The sequence below is a fragment of the Pezoporus flaviventris genome, unplaced genomic scaffold, assembly GCF_033815535.1.
Source record: "Pezoporus flaviventris isolate CSIRO_AGI_PZ_B2104156 unplaced genomic scaffold, CSIRO_AGI_Pfla_v1 ptg000036l, whole genome shotgun sequence".
NCBI classification, from domain to species: domain Eukaryota; kingdom Metazoa; phylum Chordata; class Aves; order Psittaciformes; family Psittacidae; genus Pezoporus; species Pezoporus flaviventris.
In genome coordinates, this window is record NW_026892584.1 from 20,122,939 (window position 1) to 20,133,271 (window position 10,333).

The window sequence follows — 10,333 nt, forward strand, 5'->3', positions numbered from 1 at the left end:
CCAACTGTCTTGGGCCCCTTTACCTTCAAACAGCCTTGCCCATGGGATTTCCCCTAGCAATTGCTTGAAAAGGCCAAAGTTTGCCCTGCTAAAGTCCAGGGTTGCAATTCTACTTGCTACTCTACTAGTCCTACCACACAAGGTCCTGAACTCCACCATCTCGTGGTCGCTGCAACCAAGGCAGCCCTCAACCCTTACTGCTTCAACCAGACCCTCCTTGTTAGTGAGGATGAGATCCAGCAGCGCTCCTCTCCTGGTTGGCTCATCCACCATTTGCAGAAGGAAGTTATCATCCATACACTGGAGGAACCTCCTGGACTGTGGCTGGGTTGCTGAGTGGTCCTTCCAGCAAACATCAGGGAAGTTAAAATCCCCCACGACAACCACCGCCTGTGACTCTGAGGCCGCTCTCAGCTGCCTGTAGAAGGCCTCGTCAACCTCCTCACCCTGATCTGGTGGTCTGTAACAGACACCTACAACAGTATCGCCTCTGACAGCCTGCCCCTTAATTCTCATCCACAGACTCTCAACTCGCTCGTCATCTGTCCCTGGACAGAACTCGGTGCATTGTAGTTGCTCCCACACATAAAAGAGCAACCCCACCACCCCGCCTGGCTGCCCTGTCTTTCCTGAAAAGGACATAGCCCTCCGTGACTATATTCCAGTCATGTGAGCTGTCCCACCACGTCTCTGTAATTGCCACCAGATCATAGTCTCCTGACTTAACACAGGTTTCCAACTCCTCCTGCTTATTTCCCATGCTGCGCGCATCGGTGTACAGACATTCCAGGAAGCGAGCTGAGCACACCGATTTCACCCTAGGATTATAGGAGGCCTCCCAGTCTTCATTAATTCTGGAGTGCTGCCCCACTAAGAAATCTAAGAAATTAATGTGGAATTTCCTATTTTGGGGGGGTTATTTTAATTTTCATGTAGCCACTGGCAGTCCTTTGCTTTAACATCTCATGAAATTAAAATTATACCATTTTAAGGGTGACATGAGAGATTTCATTTATTTAAAAATCTTCTAAGAAAGTAGTCAGAAAATTCAATCCAAACAACATGCTGAAAAGCTGTAGTTTTCTATAAGATCTCTCAAAGGAAAGTCTAGCAAACATTTTACCTGCATTTTAGAAGAATTTATTTTACTCAAAGCCATACACAGAATGGACACTCATAAACATATGGATTATTCACAAGATTTATTATTACTATTGTGTGATACATATAAAATATAAAAGAAAATATTATATAATTTAAAAATATTTCAATACATAACAGCCAACATATTCAGCACTTATTTTAGGCTTTACATTTCATAAATTTTTCAGCTTGTCTTTGCATAAAACAATGTGATTTGTTCACAGTACACCCAAAGTTGTTTCAGCTGTAAAAAGTCTTACCATTTTAATCTTTTTTTTTTTTTTTTAATAAAAAAAGCCCCATAACCAAACAAAAAAGCGTGGGTTGTTGATCTATGGACGTATTATCCTAATTTTACTAATATTCTAGCCAGAAATGCTTGGAACTGCTGATATCCTTCCAGAATTGTGTACGCCTGTAAGAACCTGGGACTCTATATGTAAGAACAGAGGATCAAAGAAAGTGAAGGTACTTGCATTAAATATATGTTCTAACATGATTTTGAATTATTCTCTCAGAAAAAAGCATTGGCATTGCACCCTAGAAGTCAGGTTAATAGAATATTCAACTATGCTGATTTTAAAAACTTAGGTACTTTGAAGTATATTATGTCATGATGCTCTGCTCTGGTTTACTTCAAATTCTCTGTCACTTCTGTTGCTGCCTCAGTTGGAAGTTTTTTGCTACTGTTTTGCCAAATATGCGGCCAAGGTCTAGAATCAATTATGTGTACCAACTTTATTAGTTTATTATGGTATTGTGACTTAATCATCCACACATCAGTCACTCTGCTATATGGTTGGTTCATAAGTATCTGTTCATCACAGTGGTTAAAGGAAACTGGTCAATGAAAGAGTTGATTTTATCTACAAGAAGTATACATATTGTACAGAACTATTTTTTGGCACAAGCTGTGGACCACTATACCTTAAATTATGCTTGGGCAAGTTTAGACTTATGGTAAATATAGTTCTCCATTGCTGGAATCCAGAAGCCCTCACTCAAAATAAATTCAAGTGTCATCTTCATGTATCCTCTTTTTCTTTCTAGATGGTATGATATACTGGGTCAGCATGGTTGTATTCCACTAGATATGGCCATGAATCATTACAGGTGTCAAACAACTGTAATCCAGCTACTTATATGGCAAAATTTTGCCATAAATTACTTCTTTTTTATGACATTTATTATTTTTCAAATTTTTATTTCTCTGATAGGTAAACTTAAGGATAATGAAACTATGCAGTTTAATCCACCAATATTTCAACTCTATTCGCTATGATTCTATTAAATGTAGTATCACTGCAGTCATGCACGCATGCACATTTTATGTTTCTGAGATAGAAATGCCAGGCTCTTCCAGAGAAAAAATAAACTGAATTGGTGATGCGCGTTTTCTTATTACTTGTCTGATACTTGAGAAGAAATTGTAATTTTTCATTAGAAGCAGAAATATTCTGGTGATCTTTTGGCCTTCTGTCTTCTTCTCCAGAACAGTCTGAAGGCCAGTAGGAAACAAAATGCTGTCCTAGAATATGAAGCAAACACAAGTATCAATAAAAAAGAATATGCAAGAAAGGTTTTTTAGATGACTGATATTTTTTTTTGTTTGTTTTTGAAACTGAAGTCTCTAGGAACTCTTGGTGATCCCATTCTTTCTCTCAGTTCCTTGAAGAACCACCCTCTTCCTCCCCAGTGAAACTTCGCAACTGTGTAGGGGGAAATATACACACTGCTTTAAATGAAAGTGCTCTGGCTATTGTCTGCTGCTCTTTGCTTTAGCATCAATGGAGTCTAACCTGAGAAAAAAGCAACATATGGCTTGTTTCTGACTTTCCTCCAATTCCTCTGCTTTTCCAGATGCTTCCAAAAGGCATAGATAGATCTTATATCTAAGTGATGTTATAAAACTACATAATATGCAGCTCACTTTCCTTTCTGGGAAAGATTCTGGTTAAAAGTATCTAAATCAGTCCAACCAACCATTTTTTTATTATTTATGTAAAGATTTATTTCATTGTATATTGAATATTTGGCATAAATCTTTTTAGCACAGAACAAGTCATCATGTTTACTTAGTGATGTCTGAATTCTCTCCTACATGACTTGCTGATTGAGAGGCTCAAAGAAAGCTGTCTTTTGAATTCACATGGGATTAATTCCTGAGGCAGATGATATTTCTTTTCTGTTTGAATATACCTATTGTCAGCAGTCAGGATTTCACCAGAAGATATGTAATCCCACAGACAGCTTAAACCAGACCACAGAGAGGTCTGAAGGTGCAGCTCTAATTCCTGAAAAATCACACAATGAGACCTCAAAATGAGAAGTGTGATTACAGGCTTTGGTTGCTAAGATGGATAGCTAAGCTTGGAACAAACTGTATTTCTTTATGAGCACTGCCTTCACGCCTACACAGAGACAACAATAGCAAGCTGCCTAACAACTAATTAATGAGCAACACAATATCACAATACCTAAACCCAAACTCAGGGAAATGGATGCAGCCTTCTCTCCAAATAATAGCGGAGAATATTTCCACGTAAGGCCATGTCACATAGTATCCAGAACAAGAAGGATGGTAAGGCAACCTGATGTTGAGATTTTGGGACAAAACTGTCAAGGATAGTGTCCTGTTATGAAGACGGAAAATGCTTCAACATCCTTCCCAGAAGGTTCAGTCTTTTAAAAGGACCACACATGAATAAAAAGAACAATGAATAAGACTATGGTTCATTTGTATCTTTTTATACCAGTAAATTCAGATTAATCTACAAGCAACATGGAGTCAGTTGAAATGCATTAAGGAGCAAAATTACTAAAAGTGGCATTTGGTATGTGTATGGTTATCCTGTCTGTTTTATAGTTAGAGGCCTAAGAAGTCTTTGCTTGTTTTCATTTGACATGTGACTGACAGTTTTCAGCGATAGAAGATAGAGACAATCCCTTTATTTTGCCTCTGTAAAAGCAAAATTTGAGGGTTTTTTAGATGGTGCCATACCTTTCTAAAACATCGGAGTTCTCTGTCACATCTTACCTTTTCGAGTTGTCTTGGTACTAGAATTGGCCCTTCTTTGCTGTATGCTACTTACACTTAAATACCTTTGCATGGAAAGGAATGCAAAACAAGGTTAACATGAGTTTTGAACCAAATAGGTTTACACGTGGAGATAAAATACAATAGAAATGTAAAGCACTTCTAGGACAAAAAATGGTGCTTTGGCAACGCCAGTAAAAATCAAGTGTGAGTCTTATCTGTTTACTGTGAAGGTGAGTTGGAGTTTTGTAAGTTGGTGAAGACGGTACAATAAATGTTGCTATTAGTGATATACTTGTACACTAATGCTCACACATGAAGCATGAACATTAATTAGAGATCTGCGTGCAGCTGCAGGGTTATGATCATTTTGGGATCACAAAGACACAGTGGCATGGCACCCTTGACTGGAGTGCTGCAATGGAGAGATACAGGCTTTTCAGGGAAGACAAGCTGGAAAGACATAGCTCTTTATAGGAGAGAAGAGCTGGAATGCACTGAGCTCTGCCTGGGGATGAATGATGAGCCAGCCTAGAGCTTATGGGTAAGGATTAAAGAGAAGACATGTAGGGTTGACATTATAGTGGGTGTCTAGTACAGGCTACCTGTGCAGCTTGTTTCTGAAGTCTTAAATTTCTTTGAGACAAATAGGAAGACTGCATATGTGAAAAAAATTTGTATTAAATTATGTCTTTGAAAGAATGTGAAGACTTAATGATGTAAAAGAATTCTGTGTCATTGTACTGAAATGATCATTTATTACAGCATAGAAACAAGCAGAGCTTTTAAGCCTTCATAGTCCCACAATATTCTCGTTATGCTTAAAGGGCTCATTGAAATTGAGAGAACAACTGGCTTTTCAAAAGGCAAAAGGCAGAATGCTCCATATGAAAAATAACTATCTCTGAAACTTTAGTAGAATAAATATCTTAACAATTTGACTGAATGAGTTGATAGTGCTTTTTGTCCCTGAGAATGCTAGGGTTACTCAAATGCTTGATAAAATGCGCCTAACAATTCCATTTGGCACGATCATCAAGAGATCATGTGTGTCAAAAACTGAAAAATCTTACTCTGCATACCAGTTTATGAGCATGGAACATATTATAGGAATGACTATGTTGCATGAAAAAATGCTTCTAGCCCTGGCTCCTGACTGCAAAATGGTCAATAGTAGACATTTGGCAGAGGAAGGTTATCAAGAGCAAGATAGTTTCTGTAGTATACTCAGGACATTGTGTAAAACATCTTCTAGTGGCATATCTAATAACTTTTGAATCCTTATGAAATGTTGTCCTTCACAATATTCTGTGTTAATACTTTCTGCAGTTTAGTTAAGCATCACATGAAACATATCGTTTGTTTGTCCTGGGCTGGTGCTGGTAATTTTACCCAATTCCCTTAGCTCCATCTCGGTGAGAAACACTGAGTAATCATATCCAGCTCCAATCTCTGGCTAAAGATCAAAGAGCCATTCTACAATGGAATAAAGCAGGGAGGAACTAAGTACTTCTGCCTTGCTTACTTTGTTGAGAAACTTATAAAAGTCTTGAAGGCCATTCAGTCTGCAAGTTATAAATCAAAGAAACATCATGTTCTGCAGTTCAGCTATGTTGATCTTAATTACTTGGGAAGAACAGCTAAGGATAGAGATATCTGTGCACATCTGTGTGCATGTGTTTTACCCCTGTCATACAGCCAAACTCTTACTTAAAAAAAAAAAATAAAAGAGGAAAAAACATGTTCCAAAAACTGAAGAACTCCTGACTTTATTTATTGAGCTCCTGACTTGAAAAAGAAAAGAGAAAACTGAATACTTGGGATCACTCTCCTACCAATGGTTCCTCCTGCCCTTTTAGAAAGAAGGTTTTAAAGACTTCCAGAGTCTGTTTTCCACTGAGACTACTTCTGAGAAAGCCTTTTACATCTGTGAAAGTTGAGAAAAAAATAATCCCCTTTTTTATAGTATCAGTTGACCTACAGTAGTTTGGAGACCACTAACAGGAAATAGCCATAGATGTAAGTACACATTTCATGTAAACAGCTCTCTCTGTTGCAAAAGAGTGGGCTAAAATATACCTACTATTTGTAAATAGACAGTGATACTACTTAATGTTTCGTAAATACCAAAAAGTAATCTGGAAATAGAACTCTAGGCCAGATGGTAAAAGTGCTTGAAAGAATTATGCATAGAAAATTTACTTCTGTAGTGTATACCTGAAATTGCCAAAGATGTGTAGAGAGCAGTTCATTATCCTGCTGACTCTGGCTCCTCATCTATATGTGTGACTTTTTTTTTTTTCCTTAGTGTACTCTAGGGGCTAAAAAAAAAAAATTAAAAAAAAATTATTTTCACAGAAATCAAGTCAGCCTCTTATCATTATCCTGACATAATGATAACTTATGTACTATGCAACAAACAGCAGAGTCTGCTGTTTTTACTAAAGGATAAAAGAGCCTTGTTATTTAAAATATAAGTAGCAATGTGGAAGGAATTGAAAGCAGATATAGGATTTTAAGACTCAGGAAAGCAATAAAGTTGGGAACATTAAATAGCTTTGAATTGCCTGGAACTAAATTATTCTGGCCTCTACAAATGTCTCCTCTTTATTAACTCATTCTTCGTCAATGCCTAATTTATTGCTTACCCTCTTCTTCTACCACAGGTCTTCCCTATTTTATCTGTCATACTTCTTTTCTCTTTTACTTTCTAACTCAATTCCCTTCTTACTCCTGTGTAGCCTGACTCTGGGTGAAGCCACTGGGAGACTTGCTGGAGTAGATATGTATGCTGTTACATACACACTTCCACTGTCTCCATTAAGAAGTTAGTTCTCTTCACCATCTTCATCCATAGTCTCTTTTCATTGATAACTCAAAAACTGGTCACTCTTCTTAAATTTCAAGTACAAACTACTTTACTTTTCAACAATTACTACTTATACACTATAATACTGTAATACGGGAGTTGTAGTATGGCAATTTTAAGAGAGACAGTATGGACATAATTTTGGAAGAATAATAGGAATGGTTCCTTGCTCATGGCATCCAAGTGCTAACAGCTCACCACAACGTAATACAGCAGAATTCTAAAGACAAATGATTTAGTGATGTTAACTTCAACTCTGACTAATTTGTATCCAAAGAGTTGCGTATTTAGCAGTTACACATTTAAGTCATGCTGCTATCTCTCCTGCCAGTTTACATCCACAGGGAGATACAAAATGAGGAATTTCTAATTTTCTCTGAGTTGAGCCAATTTGCAGTACAGTGTTAATTGTAAAGACTGAAGAAAATTATTAATAACACTTCATTAATTTCATGATGAATGAAAACTGTTAGAAGGGACAGAATGAGATCTAAGAGTAGTTAATCTGTTAATAGTCTGTGTTTAACATTACTATTACTAGAGTAGTTCACTAAAGGCATTAACATCTGACAGTGATTAAAAGATTGTGGAAATAAATTTGTTAAAGTTTTGGAAAATTTCTGCTCAAATTTTTTACAATGAAAAATTACCCATGTTAAATTTCAACTTTACCACAAAACTTCAAATTTGCTTTAGGAAATTCCGAATATAATATTTTATCTTGGGACACTTTGATCTGATCTTTGAAGTTTTAAATGTAAAAATAAAATTCAAAAATATTCCAAATCTTTTCAATGTTGTTTGTCAATGTGTTAGTCACTATAGAAACGTGTAGCTGTATCCAACAGTAACTTGATGAATAAAAAGAAAACAATGAAATTGCAATAGTCATATTATGACTATCTACCTGGTTAATGTTTTTAAGCATCTTCTCTCACAACTGGATTTTTTTGTCCCCACTCACATCCCTGTTGGAACTGTGACGGTAATTAAGACAGAGCTGGTGGACAGCTGGAAATCCTAGACAAATAGCTGCTACTCCTGTGCACCTCAGTTTACATGCATACATCAACTTTCTGTCCAGTATATCCCACACAGTTGACCTACAAGTTATGTAATTGTAATTGCTAGCAGGTATGATTATTAAAAAACTAAATTTAATATTTTTCTAAGAAGAAAGTTTTGTAAGCTTCTGGTGCAGAGAGAAATGTTGACACTTTGTCATTTCATTCTAATTTGGGATGAAAATCAGAATCAAAAGAATTAATTTTCTTTGAGGAAAAAAACCCTGTGTCACCTACGACCTGTATTATTTTATTTAAGAGGGGTGATAAAATGAATTCGATCAAATGTCCCTAATTATGAAAAATCTCCTAAAGCTTCTGTTTTTAGGAAAGTAGAATTTCTGCAGTTTTTGCAGAACTGAGTAAGCAATTTTCTGTAGGGCAGAAAACTTCAAGTTTTGTGTGACATTAGATACAGTGAAAATATGATAAATACGGGAGCTGCAGGAAAATTACTCCAATTGATCCTTTTCAGACTGACCAGTGGTTTAAAATCATATTTCTGACATCACTGAGAGTAAAACTGACAGGCTACAGTGAGGATTCTCCTCACTGAGGAGAGTGGCTTCTCCTTTAACGTATATTTTGCCGCTATCTCAGAGTGCTCCCTTCAGGATAAGGATCAAGTTGTTCTGGTATAGCAGCTCCACCAGATCCTACTTTGGCACATGGCAGGTCTCCTATCCTGAAGCTATGAGCCCTAGGATCCAGGTAAGCAAACTCGGGCATCACTGTGTTTGAAAATGTCAGGGCCATCTAGTAATGGAGATGCCCAGAGAAGGTCATATAAGGAGTATATAAGCAAGATTTAATGGAATCTAGCTTTTCAAAATCTTACATTAGCATCATAACATGCTTTGGCTTGTGATTCTTTACCTGCTTTGCATTATATGAATTTTTATTAACTGTTATATAAGAAATATGTTGGCATTAGCCTGAGAGAACTATAAAAAGAACAAGTGTGAAATTATGTGTTTGATCAAAAAGAAAGCAAAAGATCAAAAATCACACAGATCTATAAAATAACAACCAGAGTAGAGAGAAGGGTGTTAAAATCAAAAGCATAATTATATTGTGCAAAATCCTGTTGAGACACATTTCTGGAAAAGTAAATTTCTTGAATTACCCCCAAAAAAGCAAAATCTGAAAAATTAACAGAAGAATGTTGATGAGTTGAACATAGAAAAGTTTAGCAGGAAAAATATAGTTATGGAAGCCGTAACACGCTTGTGTAAGCTCACACTGCCAAAAAGAAGTTACAATGGTAACACTGCAGTAAATAATCTGGTTAGAACTTTCTTACCCTTCACTCAGGCTCCTAATAAAGGAGAGAGACCTGAAAAAGGCAAACATGTAAAGTCAGCATAACTTTGCAATGTGCTTCCCAGAGACAGTGGGAACAGATAGAAAGGATATTGGTAAGTTTTGCTAGTTTTTTATGTTTGTTTTTTTTTCCAGTACCGGTATATTGTGACCAGCTATTTTCAATGTTTGTATCAACTGCAAAGATGATATAAACATAGTGATTACAAAAGGCAAACGATACTTGTTTTATTGCCCAGTGAAAGCAAAGTTAGGACAATACAGAACAGCTGTTTGGCATACTTTCTGGGGTTTAGAAACTCTGACAGAGACCTAAGGGCTTGTGTGTCCATTTGTGCAAATGAGCTTGGCTGTTTGTGCCACATCCCTATAGCTGCCAGCATTTATATGCTCTTTATGCTGGGAAGAGTGCCAGCTTGCCTACATGCTAAATAAGCAAAGGCGGTGAGCACATTTAGGGGAATGACCAGAGAAAAGGCATTTTCATTTATTTACTGTTAGCACTGGAAAGCAACAAGAAGTGAAAAGTGAAATATAACCACTACCACAAGCATGAGAGGGATGGTACCCTGGGAATGGGTTTAGGCAGTGAGAAAAAAACTAGTTTCCAGTCTGACACCTCTTACATTGTGTGCAGTTTTTAAAGTAAAACCAAAAAAAAACCTGTAATGTAGCTCCTAATAGAAAAGTTTCTCCCTCCAACAAAATAAATTGAATAGATTTACTAAAGGCTCAAAATTATATGATACATATTAGATATATGTTTAGTCTGAGATCTCCCTTTAAAAAAGAGGTTAAATCTGATTTCAGACAGGTGAAATTTATGTTAAAATACTCATGAACTTCCACAGTTGAAGTGATTTACTTTCAGAATGAAGTCCCTGATATGACCCCTGC

General features: G+C 36.7%; 1 long non-coding RNA gene across 2 annotated transcripts; it reads right to left on the reverse strand.

The window, feature by feature from the left end:
- Window positions 1-1,319: 1,319 nt before the first annotated feature.
- Window positions 1,320-10,009, reverse strand: LOC133274346 (uncharacterized). 2 transcript variants are annotated; one of them, XR_009745123.1, is made up of 5 exons: window positions 9,417-10,009; window positions 4,181-4,245; window positions 3,343-3,437; window positions 2,873-2,942; window positions 1,320-2,671 (listed from the first exon to the last, which is right to left on the reverse strand). It is a non-coding gene; the product is annotated as an uncharacterized LOC133274346 (long non-coding RNA). The 2 variants fall into 2 exon arrangements; XR_009745122.1 differs by lacking the exon at window positions 2,873-2,942.
- Window positions 10,010-10,333: the final 324 nt, after the last annotated feature.